Source organism: Podarcis bocagei (assembly GCF_964188305.1).
Source record: "Podarcis bocagei genome assembly, chromosome: 17".
NCBI classification, from domain to species: Eukaryota; Metazoa; Chordata; class Lepidosauria; order Squamata; family Lacertidae; genus Podarcis; species Podarcis bocagei.
Window position 1 is genome coordinate 41,650,760 of NC_138143.1, and position 18,001 is coordinate 41,668,760.

The window sequence follows — 18,001 nt, forward strand, 5'->3', positions numbered from 1 at the left end:
TTCATCAGAATGTCATTGCTTAGTAACAATTTTGCTCCATTTGGCAGAATTCAAGGATGGGATCAAGCCACATGGAAGACTCCCAGCATTTATCGGATGTCATTGCTCTCTTAAAAGCTGCTTACACCATCTGCGCAATGAGGCCTATGAGGTTCAGAGAAGAGTGCACATGAACCATTAGGGAAAACTTTATAACTTGTTTTAAGGTGTTTCATTGTTTGGCCAGTTTTACAATGTAAACCCCATGGGTAACATTTTTACATGTTGGTTAACATGACAGACTGGTACACAGGTAACCTGTCCTCCCAGAGGACCCAAACCACCCAAAGAAAAAATAGCTACACATATTCTGCTGCAGGCAGTGACCTGAGCCCAGGACCAGCCCAATGTTGGGAATTTTATGCAGCCGATGCTGCTAGTGTGATAAGTATAAATCACATGAGATGTCTGAGAAGAGTGTGGGAATGGAAGACTGTCTTATCTCTTCCGTCTGAGCGTGTTTTCGTACTGTACTTTCACTTTTGCAGTATGCAACAGGTTGTTCTGCCAGAGCTTGGAGATCACAGACATGATTATGGATTGTACAGAATGTAAATAATGTTTAGATCTAAGGGACGCGGGTGGCGCTGTGGGTTAAACCACAGAGCCTAGGACTTGCCGATCAGAAGGCTGGCGGTTCGAATCCCTGTGACGGGGTGAGCTCCCGTTGCTCGGTCCCTGCTCCTGCCAACCTAGCAGTTCGACAGGATGTCAAAGTGCAAGTAGATAAATAGGTACCGCTCCGGTGGGAAGGTAAATGGCGTTTCCGTGCGCTGCTCTGGTTCGCCAGAAGCGGCTTAGTCTTGCTGGCCACATAACCCAGAAGCTGTATGCTGGCTCCCTCGGCCAATAAAGAGAGATGAGCGCCACAACCCCAGAGTTGGCCACGACTGAACCTAATGGTCAGGGGTCCCTTTACCTTTACCTTTAATGTTTAGACCTACGGATGTTTCTTTCTACTTGCTGTATGATGCTAGAAGACTTGTGTACACTTTTCATATGAAAAGTGTCGCAGAGTGGCACTCTGGAGATGAAGGGACATCACATTCCAGAGACGTGCCAACCGGGAGACGCTCAGAGGTCCTGGGGGGTCGCCGTCTCCCCAAGAGCATTTTTTCCAACACCCAATACATTCTGGCACCTGAGGCACATAACAGAATGGCATCTCCCTCCCCACCAAGGAAGAAGGGGTGAGGGAAGATCGACATCAGGAGGAAGGGGTGCGGAATGAAGATCTATATCTGGATTAGGCCTGAGCAGCCTCCCTCTGCTGCCAGCCCCCAACATGCTGAGGGAAGAACGAGTTGCATTGGGCCTGGCCCTACAAGGTGCCAGGGTGACATTGTCACTGCCCCTGCTGAGGGAGCTGAGGCAATTTCACCCTGGTGCCTCGTGAACCTGGGTCTGATGAAGTTCATTCCTGCCTCCACTTTTCAACATCGCAATGTATCACTGATGGTGTTTGGCTGGTGATACATTGTGATGTTGAAAAGCTGATATCGCCCGGCCCTAATCAGGATCTGCTGCTCCCGTGGATCCTGCTGACTGAGCCAGTCGCCTCACCTGGCCTCATGAGTGGACCAGCCCTCCCTGTTCCTCAACCCTGTGATCTGTTTTAGAATGGTCCCAATGAATGATCACCCTTTGATCATAAAAGGAAATGCGTTTCATAGCTTAAAGCCCATCTTGAGGTGTCTGAAAAAGATTTCAATACATCAGAATAGAAGATGCACACAAGGGGGGAAATTGCTGTTAGCAGCTTAATGGTAGTATAAATTTCAGATTCTCCCTAACGAAAAGGAGTCTAAAAAGTGTGGGAGGTGGTGATGAATTGGCTTATTTGACTGAGTTGTGGCATAGTAACTGGGAAGGTGTGGAAGAGACATTTTTCTGCCCTCCATCTCTGTCACAGAACATTAGAAAGGTAAGTAGGAGTGAGTAACCGTTCACAGCTTGTCCATGGGAAGTATATCTTATGTATCCAGAATTAGATTATACTTATTTAAGAATAATGAATTAGAAAAATGTTTCTTGAGGTACTAATGAAAAGTTTTCAATGAAATAGTGATACTGTAATTCTGCAAGGACTGAAGTATTTTCAACACCATTCATCAAGTCTCCATAGCAACACTCCAGTGACCTCACAGAACCTTATGGAAAACCCTTCATACATTTTTATGTTAGTGCTTGTCTTTCAATTCAAGTGGGTAATTCCCATTTTTCATTCCTCTGAAGTGGATGATAGTTTGATGGGTGAAATGCTGGAAATGATTAGACCAAAGAACGGAGCAAATCATGAGAGGGAATGTCTGCATTATTAAAACGGCACCACAAATCGCCACATTAGTATTATTACCCTGACTGACTGGCAGCTATGGGGAACTGAAACAAAGGCATCATTGTGTTTAAAGTACAAACATTTCACGGTTTCGGGTGACTGCAACCACAGATCCAAAAAATTAAGAACAGGGATATGCTTTCATTTTGCATCGGCCAAGCAGTAATTATTAGCTGCTTGCAAATTATTAGAGGATAACAATTTTCGATAAAACCTCCCCACAAAACCTGCATAAGAAATTATTAAATGTAACACCTTCACGAGCAGATGTATTTTAAACAATTTAGAAAAAGCCCATCTAGTACTTTGGAGTGAAGAATTAGTCTCAAATTATCTTTGAGGCTGTTGACTCGATTTACATTTATTACTATAGCAACTGTGCAAGCTCTACCAGAGCAGTCAGAGATATGAATGATGTCACAGGATTGAGTGAGCAATGCTGCTCACAGTAGCACATAAACAAGGAGAGCACAGGAAGTAGAGCTGCAATAATAGAAGGACCTATACCCCCTTTATTTATTTCAGCGGTTTCTTTCATCATTGTATTACAAATTATCCACAACTTGCTGTACATACGCATTAGGGAGCAGTTGTGCACGGAAGTCTCTGGGTCAAGGTCACAATGGATGAACAAACTCAGAAGCTGTTGTTTTTAAACAACATAGTTCACCCATAAAGTCAGAATGCCTAAGCACAGAATGATCAGCTCCCCCTTTTCTGATCCTTTTGCTGTACCTGCACAGGTTCTCTGATATTAGCACATTAATGGATGTTTTGCAGACAAATGTCAAATGCAGTCTATAACAATGCTGAACAGACGAATAGCATGCAAAACCTTCATAAAGCTTGTCAGGTACAGCTCGCCATTTGGAAATCAGTTTCAATCTGTTTTTTTCTGGTTTAGTACCTGTCCCGTGGAAATCAAACTGCCACAGATTGCAAAGCTTGTAAGGCTTCAAATTCCAAATAGTTGGGTTCATGTTTTCGCTTGGAGAAGAAGCATGAAGTCCTGCTCTCTGAAAATACCTTGTTTTATAGAAGGTAGCCCCCTTCCTTGTTTGTTTTATCTGAAACACATTTTTCTAGATGATGCAAAACTATTCACAATAGTGGAATTAGGTTTTGTATGTCCTGCCTTTGTTGTTGTTGTTGTTGTTGTTTAGTCATTTAGTCGTGTCCGACTCTTTGCGACCCCCTGGACCAGAGCACGCCAGGCACTCCTGTCTTCCACTCCCTCCCGCAGTTTGGTCAAACTCATGCTGGTAGCTTCAGGAACACTGTCCTGCCATCTTGTCCTCTGTCGTCCCCTTCTCCTTGTGCCCTCCATCTTTCCCAACATCAGGGTATTTTCCAGGGAGTCTTCTCTTCTCATGAGGTGGCCAAAGTCTTGGAGCCTCAGCTTCACAATCTGTCCTTCCAGTGAGCACTCATTGGCCAGACTGTACCCAGCTTCGAGGGACCTACCAATCGGGTGTTGTGGCTAACCAATTGTACCCACCCACAACACAGGGTGTCAGTTGTGCAGGTCTCACCGCAATACCCTCTTTAAGGGAGGACCCGATTTCTGCGCTACTGTCTGGGTAGCCATGTACATGTTGCCACCAAAGGAGATGTGAGGGCAAAAGAGGACGCACATTGGCATAGAATTTTATTTAGTTGTGCAGATGTGCATTTGAAAACAATAACCATCATTTAAATTTCGCAGGAAGCAAGCCAAGGCAAGTCAGCCGCTGAGCTACTTACACTGTTACTGCACAAATTGAAACCTCAAAGTCCCCAGGCAAATGATGTTGCTTCTGTTTCCTTTCCAGGGACATTGGCTGGAAAACGAAATGGCTGCTCCTTTGTGGTTTTCTGCCCGGGTCATTTCCGACTGGGGGGCATTTGAGGTTTCGATTCACAGTGTGGTTACTGGGCCAGTGGGAGAAGCTGAGCTGCCAGCTTGCCTTTGACCTATTGAGTGGAAAAAAGACCGACCACCCGCTTGCCACCTCATCCCATCTTCTGTGTCTCAGCCCAGACATACGGAAAAAGAGGACACTCTCCTGGACAGCCCTTGACATAACAGGCTGTCTGGTATGAAAGAGGACTCCTGTCCCTCCTGGTTTCTATCTACTTGTGAGAAATTATCCTATTAAAATGTCCCGATTCTTCACAGCCCAAGAAAGGCAGCGGTCAAAGAGACAGGATAAATGATTCCACTAGTGCTAAAGCTCTCTCAGAACACCATAAATCTATACCAAAGAGTGTGGTTTTTTCCAGTTGAACATTCTCTTTCTGATTAAATGTCCCAAGTCACAGGTACTTGAGGAACAAAATGTTTGAATTAAAGGTAGCTCTTATCAAGGAAATCTCTGAGAGAGAACAAAAAAGGACAAATAAGCACCGGACCAGTTGCGATATTTACATTATTCCACTGAGTTGTGAAATCCACTGTGCGCTGCAGAAGACGCGCCACCATAATTAGATTTGGAATTAAAGAATTTGACAGAGTATTCCTGCGGTCCCAATACGCAAGGGGGGCTTTTGTTTATTTTAACAAAATGTATATGCTGCTTGATTTTAAGAAGTGGCTTACAAAAATATGAAACACGGCCTTAAAGTCCCCAATAAAAACAGGTGTTTAAAAACATTTACAAATGGTTTTAATCGGCAGTAGCTAAAAAGAGATAAAACACATGAGATAAAACACATGAAACGTCTACATAGCTGGTACGAAAAGATGGTGGTGGTGATTTCAAGCCAGCCCTGAAAAGAATACAGTCGAGGTTCCTGTGTAGTGTCAATAGGCAGGGAGTAGCAAATATCATGGAATAACTATCATGTGACACATATAACAGCTTAGGGCTACTTACCTGGGTTATTTTGAAGCCCCTGAGAAGAGGGTCTGGGTCATGAATCAGTCAGTAACCTCCTGGGGTGGTCCTAAGGCAGAGATAGACGTCTCAGAGTAAGAGCTTCTGTCCTTGAGAAACCTGGCGTACAATGAAGAAGGAAAGAGAACCGATTTACCTTGACAGTATTGTAGTAATTTTCCCGGGGAGAAGTATCACCGGTGCTTTTGAAAATGATGCAATCAATATGTGCTTTTCTTGATTGCCCCATTAAAGCCTGTTCAGTTGCACTCAACTGTGATGTGGGTTTTAGCACCCAATAACTAACAAAAGCTATACCGGTTCAGCAAAATCCTGCTTCAGGTTCCTTTGGGGAAGATAGGTCAGGCTATCTAGGATCTTTTGAGGTGACTTTGTCCATGGAGGTGCAACATCAGGCAAAATAATACATTTTTCCTTAGAAGAGAATGTGGGTTCACCAGGACACAATATTTAGGGTAGGTTTGTTTGTTTTTTAAGCCTCTTATTGATGGATTCTTTCCAATCCCCATCTCTGCTCAGTTAGGGATTAGGCTCCAGAAACCAATATATTCTTGAAAGGGCAGGATAATAATTCAAGGTGGGTTTTTCCCCTGATCATAATTCTGATTTTAGACAGCAGAAATCAGGCCTCTTCCCCACTGCACTCAACTGGACACCACAGCAATGTGGTGGTGGCAACAAAGATCTAGAAGTCAGAGGCAGTTTTAGGGTCTACTGCTACTACTAATAATAATATAATAATACCTTTATTGTCATTGTACAACCTGTGTACAATGAAATTAAACAAGCCTCCCCCCCAAACACCCAGTCTTGTTGCACTCTGTGTGCTTATCGAACAATACACCAACTCGCAAGTCAATTTCATTATGTTATTTTAAATTCAACAGCCTAACAACCCATGGATAGAAGCTATTTTTTAGCCTGTTGGTATGGTACGGCTGATTATACTTCTATATCTCCTGCCTGAGGGTAGAAGATTAAAGAGGTGATGGCCGGGGTGTAAGTCATCCCTGAGAATTTTTCTTGCTCTCCTAAGGCAACGATCCCTTGCGATGTCAGCTAGTGGACTCAAGGGACAGCCCATGATATCATGGGCTGTATTCACCACCCTCTGTAGAGACTTTCTGTCCATGGCTGTCAAGCCAGCATGTTGTTGTTGTTTAGTTATGTAGTCGTGTCCGACTCTTCGTGACTCTCTGGACCAGAGCACGCCAGGCACTCCTGTCTTCCACTGCCTCCTTCATGCTGGTAGCTTCGAGAACACTGTCCCACCATCTCGTCCTCTGTCGTCCCCTTCTCCTTGTGCCCTCCATTATTCCCAACATCAGGGTCTTTTCCAGGGAGCCTTCTCTTCTCCTGAGGTGGCCAAAGTCTTGGAGCCTCAGCTTCAGGATCTGTCCTTCCAGTGAGCACTCAGGGCTGATTTCCTTCAGAATGGAGAGGTTTGATCTTCTTGCAGTCCATGAGACTCTCAAGAGTCAAACCAGCATACCACACTATAATACAATATGAAAGGATACTTTCTATTGTGGACCGGTAAAAGGAGTTCATCAATTGTTGTTTAACGTTATTCTTTCGCTAGGCCCTGAGGAAATGGAGTCTCTGTTGGGCCAGTGTGGCCACACTGAACACCACACTGCAGGGGGCACCCCAAAAATGCTGTAGAGTGGAGCACGAGAGATGCCCCCCCCCCCAATTTTTTTAGCGCCACACAGTATTGAGTACTGTTCAGAGTTTGCAGTTGCATTGAGCAGTTTCTCTGGAGTGTCTCCTGATTCTTTACCTTGACACGAGCCAGCGCTCTGCTTTCACCGCTGAAAACAGTCCTATACATATATATCTTGTTAGCCTTGCCGCTTTATTATTCCACTGCATCATTTAGTTAAAATGTTTAACGCAGCCCAGCACGACAGAATGCTAAAATGAAATGTCAGCCGCATACCGTAATAAAATACTTGATACACAATCTGCTTGTGTCCCTTTGTGATAACCTTTCCCCTCCGAAGCTCGCACAGCAATTTCAATGGCTGGAATAAAGACACCAATTATCATTTACTCGCCAGAACTAAGTGGCATTGACTCTGTGGTATCTGCAGTATCGGTGCCACTGAATCAAACAACTGCAAAGCTATTTTGCACATGTTCATCAGTATTTGTTTTCCTGGGAGCCCTCAGAAACATGGAGGCTGCCATTTAGCTGTCATTTGCTGAAGAAGAGGAATTTCAGAGGAGCGTTGTTAAAGCTGGAATAGATTTTCAGGAGCTGTTTTATTCAGGAGTTGTTTGTTCACAGATTTCCGGGCTGGATTTGCGACAGACATTCCAGCTCTACGGGTCTTATTTTATTCTGTTTTGCCCCACTCTAGTCTATTATTTATGGATTTGAACTGTAATTGGATTGGTTTGTATTATATGAGCATTTAAACTCTTGATGGTCTCTTTGGGGGCTATAGGGCTATTTTATTTGTTTCATAAATTCTATACACTGCTAGAAAGAAAGAAAGAAAGAAAGAAAGAAAGAAAGAAAGAAAGAAAGAAAGAAAGATTCTAAGTGGTTTGGGAAAAGAATAAGAAACAAAACGATCACTTAAAACAACTATTAAAAACATTAAAAAAATAAAATCAGCAACAAACTAAAAACAGATTAAAATACAAATCAACATCCCCCATATCTGTGTAGACTTGTCTTAACAAACTGGTTTTTGACAGGCACCCAAAAGAGAAAACTGAAGGCACCTACTTCAGGAAGTTCCAAAGTTCAGGTGCTGCCACCATAAAAGAATAATTTCTGACAAAAACAGAAACGGGTTTTATGTAGCACCTGTCACAGTGCAAGTTCTACAGACCGAAGCTGTTAAGTGGGTGTTATAAGAATTCTAAGGTCTCAAATATAATTGTAATGTTCATAAATGTGCATGGCAAACACATCCACAAGTATATAAACCACGTGTCTGAAATAGCATAGGAGAACAGTCCTGAAGCCATTTTGACTCTCCCAAATGGACCTCAAATATTTTGCTGCAAGGAGAAAGGAAATGGGGAAAGCCTCCGCATTGTCTTTTGCTTACAAATCCTGTCTTAAGGGTGCATTTGCTTATGAATAGGGTGAGCCTGTGACCTGGATTCGGGAACTAAAGTATTACCCATCACCAAAGAATGTCCAGACTGCTCAGGTAATGCAATCAGTGACCATTATCAGGTATCCTGGCAAGAAGGAAATCTGCTGTAGACCGCCTCCTTCTGTGATGTATCTAGGACGTTTCAGGGGGGTGGTCTTGAGCTACAGGGTGGGCGATTTCAAAAGTCTACATAAGGGCTTGTGCACCATTGTTCCGGACTTCTCCTCCCTCCTGCGTGCGGTGAGTGGGAACCCAGTCGCAACTGTTCCTTGCTAGGAATATTCTCTGCAATATTCTCTGGTTGGCCTCTGTTATTTTCTCGTACTGATAGGACTTTATACGGGCTCTTGGGTACCCCATGAGGGAAAAGGAGCAGTTTTTTCTTATAACATGGGCATATATGAGGTAAAGGTGATTTCACAAGGCAACTGGTCCCAATTTGTTCAAGGCATAATATACTAACAATAGCACCTTAAAATTGACAGCCACTGCTGATCTCTGAGAAGAGGGGTTGCGTGCTGACAGGGTCTCAGTGCTGACAGCAATTGCGCTTCAGCATTTTGAACACACTGCAGCCTCTGGATCAAGTGCAGGGAAGCCCCACATAGAGCTCATGTGGTTAACTCGCTATACCTGACCTGATCTGAGGAAGGGGGAATGGTAACTGAGGATGTGAAAATTGGCAGCTAGCCCTTCTGAAACTGGGAATTACAATTCACAAAACTTCCTGGATCCTGTGATTTGCAACACACACAGGCAGACGCTAGAATTGGTCAGTTTGTTTTTGTTTTCAAGGTACGATAAAGGGGACATCTCAGGAAGACAAACACACAGCCAAGCTGGAGATCTTACAAAGAGGTGAATCCGCATGTAAATTCATATCCTCGGGGATTTTGTACTGATATGGGGAAAGGATTGTGTATTGTCCTGTTTTATTTTGTTCCTTTGCTCCACGAGGAAGCTGCTTGTGTGCTAGCAAACTATCTCTGCTTTGCTTATCATCAAAGAACCTTCTAAATCTTTTACTAAGCTTTTTATTTTGTTCGTAAAACTGTTGTGGTCCCTAATTATTCTAATCACTCCATGCCTAGAAGTCATAAACTATGTTACCGGGACAGGCTGCGGGGAGACCTGGGGAATTGTTTTAGGCAGATTGTTAAAAGGCAGCCTTGTGGGAGAAGTTTTTGGACTGGGGAGGGGGGGGCAAGCAGAGGCACACACTTCTTATTAAATTAAGGTGACCAGATTCCCCCCCCCTCCAATGAATCCAGGGACACTTTTCAACTTCAGTAGGAATGATAGGATTTTGTCAGGGGACTGATTTGTAAATCCAGGGACTGTCCCTGGGAAACAGGGACGACTGGTAACCTTATATTAAAATTCACTAGTTTCCAATTCAACATGCTTGTCATTATCATAGCTGTCAACTTACAGATTTGAAAATAAGGGACCAGCAGCCTCGAAAATAAGGGACCAGCAGCCAAAATAAGGGATTTTCAGGGCACAGGTATGTTCAACTTTTGAGCCCCTCCAAGCCAAAGGCAGAAAGCCCAGCCAGCAGCCAAACGAAGCCTCAAGTGGTGGTTGCCACAGCGCAGCAACCCGGCAAAGGGGATGCAGCAAGGAAAACCACCGTCGCCTCTCCACTGGGAAGCGTTGAGCAAAGGCAAGTCCCCAGGCAAGGCGGCCAATTTGATCGGCACAAGGCATGCAAGCTCCACCCCCAGTCGTTCTTAGACTCCTTATTGGGTGAGCAACGCAGCCAAGCAACACAGCTGGAGTCTCCCTCCTCCCTGGCCGGCAGGGAGGGAGGGAGAGGAGCTGCTTCCTTTGAAACCCGGGAAATTTAAGGGACATCATCAGTAAGGGACAGCAGCGGGACACGGCGCTGGGATAAGGGTCTGTCTCGCCAAATAAGGGACGGTTGACAGCTATGGTCATTATCCATAAAGCCCAAAATTGCATGGACCAGGTTATCCGAAAGACTGCCTCTTCCTTCCTGTACTTGCCCTTCAGTTGCACTCATATTCTAAGGCCCATATCTGCATGTAGAATCGTGTGTGTGTGTGTGTGTGTGACCTATGGGAGGGAGTGTTACAACTGTGAAAGTCCCTCCCAAGGATGGCATGATTGGTCTCTTCACTGTTATCCTTTAGGTTAGTGGCTCCCAGCCATGCTAGTATGGCGATCGACAAAACCAAACATACTGGATTGTCACATAAGTTATGGACCTTAAATCTTCTGCAAGCTGTCACATTTCTGCATCTTAACTGTGAGTTTGTGTATTTTATAACCATTACTTGAGGCATCCAAGCAAAAAAATTACTTAATGCCCCCATTAATGTAAAATTTGGTAAAATATTCATAGTACTTACAAAGTTATTTACAGTTTGGTTTATGGGAATGTAAGAACACCAACAATCTAATTGCAGAGCATTGCTTCATAAGCTATAAATATTTATTCTAAAAATATACAGTTATACAAGCAGTGTTAAGTATAATGAACTATGGATGTTTTTCATACTTTAATTCATGATAAAGTCTATTTTGGCAAATAGCAGTGGGAGGGAGGGGTTTGCGTTTTGCCAACAAGTACGTAAATGTGGGGTTTGATGGTTGTCGGGAAAAGCCTCAGATCGTTACTGATACATAGCCTGCTACTGTATTTCATTCCGATACCAGTCACTGCTGAAACACTTGTCTTGAAAAGATACGACGGCGGCACTTCTATTGCTTTGTCAGCTAGCTAAAGTTATTCAGTGGCAGGGCTGGCCCACCTATGAGACAAGGTGAGGCAACCGCCTCAGGTGGCAGGATCCGCAGAAGCAGCAGTTCCAGACTCCATTGCTCACTGCTGCCGCTGTGGCATGCTCTTTAGAGACCGGATCTGCCGCCTCCTCAGCAGCCCAGCACACCACTCAACTGCCCCAAATTAAGTGGGACATCATAATCACATAATCTGTTTGACGTCTGTGATGTCCAGCCAGGACTGTCTTAAGCATATGCAGCGCCGGGGTGCAAAGATCCACCCCTTCCAGGTTGCCAAGTCCCAGGCGTGCAGGAGGGCAGAGCCGGCCAGCCACATCAGTGTCTCGCTGGCTCAGTCACCCCCGAACTCACGGCGCAGAGCCGCCTGCAGCAGAAGAGCCCACTGCGGCGCTCCGACCGACGGGCAGGCTCTTCCCTGGACTCAGCTCCTGGGCCCCGGACTCTCGGCCTGGTGCCCCTGATAGCCTGGCACCCGGGTGCCCCGCAACCCTAGCGCCTATGGGTAAGACGGCCCTGTGTCCGACTTCTGCCACCTCGCTTCCTCCGCCTGTTCCAGGGCGGCCTCTGCCATAGGCTCCTCCACCACCAGCTGCTTGCACAGAGACTTTTGAGCAAGTAGCACAGCTCTCCTCTGACGCATAGGCTCCTCAAAACAGCTCCATGTATGGGCACTCAAGCTATCACAGGATCTACCTCCAACGGGCAGTTCCCAAGTGTTAAAATCTAAGGCTTGAGCTTGACTGACATTCAGCTATAAGTGTCAACACAGCATTATGATACAAAACAGAAACATATAAGGGGTTCTCATGGTAGCAATCAACGGTTAAAAGTAATAATTGTTTTGGTTTTACTTGACCCACTTGCACAGGCTTCGGGGCACACTTTTGGCTTGCAACCCACAGGTTAGGACAGTAGCGTAGCATGGGTTGCCAGGGCCCGGGGTGTTAGAGAGGGAAATGGATGGAGCACAGCATCTGCATCACCCAGGAGATTGCAGCCACAGAGATAAGAAAAGAAGAGTTGTTTTGTTGTCTGGAGAGGTCACTTCCTGGTTCGCGTGGAGATGCCATTTTCAATGGAGCCCATTGATGGAAGTGTGCGGCTGTATTAAGGCAGCACTGGGTGTTGCCATTTTACGCCCCTAACAATTTTGCGCCTGGGGCAATCGCCCCTGTGTCTCCCCCATGCCATTCCACGCCACTGGGTTAGGAAACACTGCTTTAAGTGAGTTGTTAAGACTTTGTTTTGTTTTTCCTGGCTTTTAATGTGTCTTAATTTGATCTAGTTATGGTTTTCTTTATCAGTTTATCTTGCATTTAATTTTATTTTATTGTTGCGTCAGCTGTCTCGGGGCTCTTTTTAACAGCTAAAGAGCAGTGCGGAAATGTGTTATAAATAAATAATTGCACTGCTGTTCCTTCTAGATGGCATCGGCTGCATTATGGCATATAACTAATAGTGAAGGGGTTGGTCTGTGCAGGAAAATGCACTTCCAATACTGTATCACTTTGCAGAGAACACAGTGACTCCTGAGAGTACAGGAGCCGGCTAACCCTCATCAAGATGATGGAGATGATCTGCTCCAATGCTTCTCCATTAATTAACATCCATCATTAATGCTCAAGCCAAGCCAAAGCAGAGAAACAATAACAGAACAGAATGTCCCTTAACTCAACTCTCCTCTTTGCTTCTTAAAGCTTCTTAAATTATTATGTGCTGTTCAATAACTTTGTTGCTGTTGCTGTTTTAAAAATGAATCCCCATCTGGTGGCTTACAATCTCTCTAGCTGCATATCCCAAAACTATTTTTCAAAGATGCTATTTGAATGGTGCCTGTTTAGAATATAAACTTGGCTCCAAGTATAATATTTACCTTGTAAAATTAAGTTGGATTGAGCAGCCACTGAGGAAGAGATGAAGAAGGAGAAGAAGGTGGTGTTTAATTATGGATGATCTACACCCTTTGTAAAAGTTATAAAAGCTTTCAATGAAACAAAACATATATTTCATGGGGTCACATGTACCGTTCCAGAAATTACCACAGGTGAGGAAGCCCTTTTGTAAAGAAAACCCTGCGGTGGTGAATGTGCAGGGTGCATGTTGCAGATGCTTTTCTTTAAGAAAAAAGATGTATACAACCCCCCACTTCCCCACTATCCTTAAGGATAAATTCTTCAAAGTTCTTTCTCTTCCTGTGATAGAGGCAGAGAAAGCAATACCTCTTTCACAGGGAGCAAAGAGCTTCACGAAAATGGTCAGCAGCAAGATTTTGTTGTACAAAGCAATAAAAGAAATAAAAACATTACAGCGCCAGCATAATATCGATCTCCCGATGCAATAATAATGTGAGGATAATTCACATTAGCCAAGTGTGATTCATGACATGCTAACTCCTTACCAAAGCATGCCTGAGAAAATGTCCCAGTGATTCCCACAAACTTGTGTTCTGAATGGGCAGGGGGATGGGATGGTATCATCCTGTTCCTGCCCCTTCCAGCCAGGAAGCCAGGAGTCTTGCTCTCCTGGCTCCAGCAAAAGGAACCCGAAGCCTTCAGAGCGCAGCGCAAGTTCCCGCTGTGCTCCAAAGGCTTCAGGCAGCTATTCCTGAAGCCTGGAGAGCGAGAAGGATCAGTGCGCACCGACCCCTCTCACTCTCCAGGCTTCAGCAAAAGCAATGCGTAGCCTCCAGAGCGCTCCCTCTGCGCTTTGGAGGGTTTGCGTTGCTATTGCTGAAGCCAAGGAGCCTGCATTCGCTCCATAGGACGCACACACATTTCCCCTTAATTTTTGGAGGGGGGAAAGTGTGTCCTATAGAGCGAAAAATACGATACATTTCCCTGGCTTGTGCCCCGGAGAAGTCACTTCAGTGTTGCTAATGCCACAAAAACACACCAGGAGGCAGAAGCTACAAGGTACCAGTTTCTCTACAGTGGTTTCACTTCACCTCAACAGGCGCACTCCATTGTCTCTTGAGACAGGCGGATGTCAACAAGGTCACCAAATGGTGAAAGCTGCTAGCAAGTAGTGTATTTGTCTGGGTCATCAGCAGGGCTGGGAAAGACTTTACATAATTACTGCTGCCCCTCCAACATTGCTGGGACCAACACAGGAAAGCAGAAGGAGCTGAGCTGCTCCACCTACATCTGGATGAGGTGAGCGCCTTCCCGGGACATCCAGAACATCTGGTCCATAAGGCCATTTCCAGGTGGGCAGGATGTTTCCCCAAAGCGTGGTGTAGTCAGCGAACTGCTGCTCATTGGTGTATGGCAGGAAAAGACCAAATTATCAGTGCTGAAATAGCTGATCTTGGTATGCAATCCTGGCTCTTCTGTACACATTGACGGGCAACCCTGAGTAAAAGAAAAGCTTAATAATGGCAAAATGCAAACAATTCTGACAAATACACCCATGTCCCACAATTTAAGATGTTTCCTTCCTTCCTTCCTTCCTTCCTTCCTTCCTTAATCTATAAAAATAGGTTTTAGTCAGCACTTTACATTGATTTTTAATGTGAAACAACAAATAATCTTCTCAATTTAAAGACAGACAGATTTATTATGACAATTATTATGAAGCTCAACAGAGAAAATAGTTTTGCGTTTAGGTACAGAAAAAGTGAAAGCATAAAATCAAATGGCTTGGCAGCAGCACATGGAAAAAGGATCTCTGCTTCTTAGAGGATCACAAGTTGAACATGAGCCAGCAGTGTAATGCAGTTGCAAAAAAAAAAAAAAAAGCAAAAGAGCTATTAAGTCTTAGGTTGCATTAACAGATGCATGTTGGCCAGACTGCAGGAAGTAATTGTTCCAGTAGGTTTTGTGCTAATCATACCACACCTGGAGTACTGTGTCCAGTTCTGCACATCATATTTTTAAAATGCATGGCAGTCAGGTTGATGAGGGATTTGGAGACTAAGTCCCATGAGGAATTGTTGAAAGAGCTGGATCTGTTTAGTCTGGCAAAGGAAAGATTCAGGGGTGATGTTAGAAGTATCGGTTGGTTGCTCGAGAGCAATCAGGCAATAAGCTTCAATAGTCTGTTTTAAAAGGTTTCTTATTGGTGATAAAAACCTTTAAAATTCAGAGCACCTCTATTCCATGTCTTGCTCATTCACTGGCAGAATCTGAGAGTGGGCGGTCCTTAAACCTTCCCCAGCAGAGTAGTTTCTGTTGGGATACTGCCAGGGAGACAAAGTCCATCATGGCCCCAAGCCGTCTGCCGGACGATCCATCGATCTCCCGTAGGCACGCAGTATCAGCAATTAGCGACATGAGTTTCTAGAAAATATCTTGCCACATTCTAGAGCTCATGCACACTCTATCAGCAGATAATGCACAGCAAAAGTCGCACTCAGGAGAGCATTATTTACAAGTTTTATTCAGCGTTGATCAGAACAAAGAAAGACATGACTGCCTGCGTCAGTGTCTCCAGACACGGAGAGAAACGAAAGCAAAGACACAACAGAAACATCCTGTGAAAACAGGAAATACGCAGGCTGTGACACAAACATCCTGCTCCCTTTTAAGGTGGAACGGAAATATCCCAGCCTACGCCTCCCCTCTCTGCGCGAAAGCCAGGGAAGGCTTGGGTAAAGGGGGACCTCTCTCCTCCCCGCTTTGCCCAGGCAAGGTGTCCTGGCACCGCCTTGCCTCCTCCGAGCCCTGAAGCTCCTCTCCACTGGAGGCGTGGTTACTCTCTGTTATGTAGTGTAGTTTCACCCTGGGCCAACAGGGGGATACTGTATATAGTTTTCACTCAGGTCTGTAGGTAGTTTTCACTCAGGTCCGCGGCAGTTAGTTTAGGCGGGAACTCTGAGCTGTTGTGGTTACAATGTTGACAGCCGGCTGCCTATAAATACAGGCTGGCTGAGCTGTTCGCAGTCAGTTCTATTCCAGCTTATCTTAATAAAAGAGCTACTTGAAGAAATCGCTGTGCCGGCTGCTATGTCAACCCACTACTTAATACTCTCCTCCGCTGAGGAGGAGCTGCTTCCCACGATCTTTGGGGGCTCTCTGTAATCCATCCGGCTTTCCCCCTCTCACCCCTGTGCCGATGGCAGTTTTAAAAAAAACAAAAACGAGAGCAGGGGAAAATAAAAAGGACGACAAAAAGTTGGGGGGGGAGTGTTTGTGGGGTTCAAGGCCACAGGGCCCCCTTCAAGGCGGCAGGAGAGGAGGGGGAAGAGGCTGGATTATTGGGGGGAGGGAAGGGGGGGACGTCAAGGGCTTTCCCTCCTGCTTTTCTCCCTCCCCACACCGTACCCCCCCCCCAAGCCAGAGCAAGGGGTTCAGTTCCACACTTTCAAGAAGCTGTCCCAGGAGCCGGTGGCGATGGCCATCCCGTCGTCCGTCACGCCCAGGCAGCTGACGCGGTTGTCGTGGCCGGCGAGGACCCCCGCCCGGTCGCCCTTCATGGAGTCCCAGATGTTGCAGTTGAAGTCGTCGTAGCCGGCCAGGAGGAGGCGCCCGCTCCGGGAAAAGGCCACGGAGGTGATGCCGCAGATGATGTTGTCGTGAGAGTACATCATGAGCTCCTGGTCGGCCCGCAGGTCAAAGAGGCGGCAGGTGGCGTCGTCCGAGCCGGTGGTGAAGGCGTTCCCGTTGGGGAAGAAGCAGACGGCGTTGATGTCGGACTCGTGCCCCGTGAAGGTCTGCCGGCACATGCTGTCCCGGATGTCCCACAGCTTGATGGAGGCATCGCAGGCGCCTGAGACAAAGGTCCGCATGTCGGGGGCCAGAGACAGCGACATGACGTCCCCGCTGTGGCCCGTGAAGGCGGTGGTCTGCTGGCCCGTCTCAATGTCCCACAGGGCGCACGTTGTGTCTCCGGAGCTGGTGATGATCTGGTTGTCGTTGAGAAACCGGCAGCAGGAGAGGTAGCCTGTGTGCCCAGGGAGTTCCCGGCTGACCCGGACGTTCCCTTCCCGGGTCTTGAGGCTGTAGATGGAGCAGATGTTGTCCAGGCCGCCACAGGCCACGTAGTTCCCGGATGGGGCGTAGGCACAAGTCATCACCCACGACGACCGCAGAGGGATGGCGTGGACCTTGTTTGTGGTGTAGCTGTCCCAAATGATCAGTTTGCCGTCTTGGGAGGCACTAACCAGCAGCCTGGAGTCTGTCCCCCAGTTCCCTGACAGGCGACATGGTTTTCAAATGTCTGAAGGACTGTCCTGCAGAAGGTGGAAAATACCAGTTGCTCCAGAGGGTAGGTATACAACCAGTGAGTGGAAATCACATGGAAGCAATTGGGAGCTAAACACATTGCATGGCCAAACAAACAAACAAAAAAACCCCACAAAAATGTTGTGACCTGCAAAAGATATAGTGTGTCCTACACAAAATAGACTATTGAGCTTGGAAATCACTTTGAATTTTCTCTGCCACCCACCACTATTGTACTGGAGAATTTATTTCTGAAGTGAGCAAGGCAAAAACTATATGCAAATAGGAGTCTTTTTAAAATTATGAACACATCAAAAAAAATTTATCTGATGTTGTTTTACATCTATACAGTTGTACCTTGGTTGATGAACGCCTTGCGACTCAAACGTTTTGGCTCCAGAACACCGCAAACCCGGAAGTGAATGTTCCGGGTTTGCAAACGTTCTTTGGAACTTGAACGTCTGACGTGGCTTCCATGGCTTACGATTGGCTTCCGGAGCTTCCTGCAGCCAATCAAAAGCCACGCCTTGGTATCTGAATGTTTTGGAAGTCAAACAGACTTCTAGAACGGATTCTGTTTGACTTCCGAAGTACTTTGCTTTTGGAACATTCCTTACTGATGACTAGCAGAAATTCATAAGCCTGCTGGGACTCACCTGCCTTTGACCTCTTTTCCATGGCAGAAATACATTGTTGGAA

General features: G+C 45.8%; 1 pseudogene across 1 annotated transcript; it reads right to left on the minus strand.

Annotated features, from left to right (window-relative positions):
- Positions 1-16,339: 16,339 nt before the first annotated feature.
- LOC308577158 (guanine nucleotide-binding protein G(I)/G(S)/G(T) subunit beta-2 pseudogene) lies at positions 16,340-17,261 on the minus strand (annotated as a pseudogene). The gene has a single exon. The product of its transcript is annotated as a guanine nucleotide-binding protein G(I)/G(S)/G(T) subunit beta-2 pseudogene (transcript).
- Between the last annotated feature and the right edge of the window lie 740 nt (positions 17,262-18,001).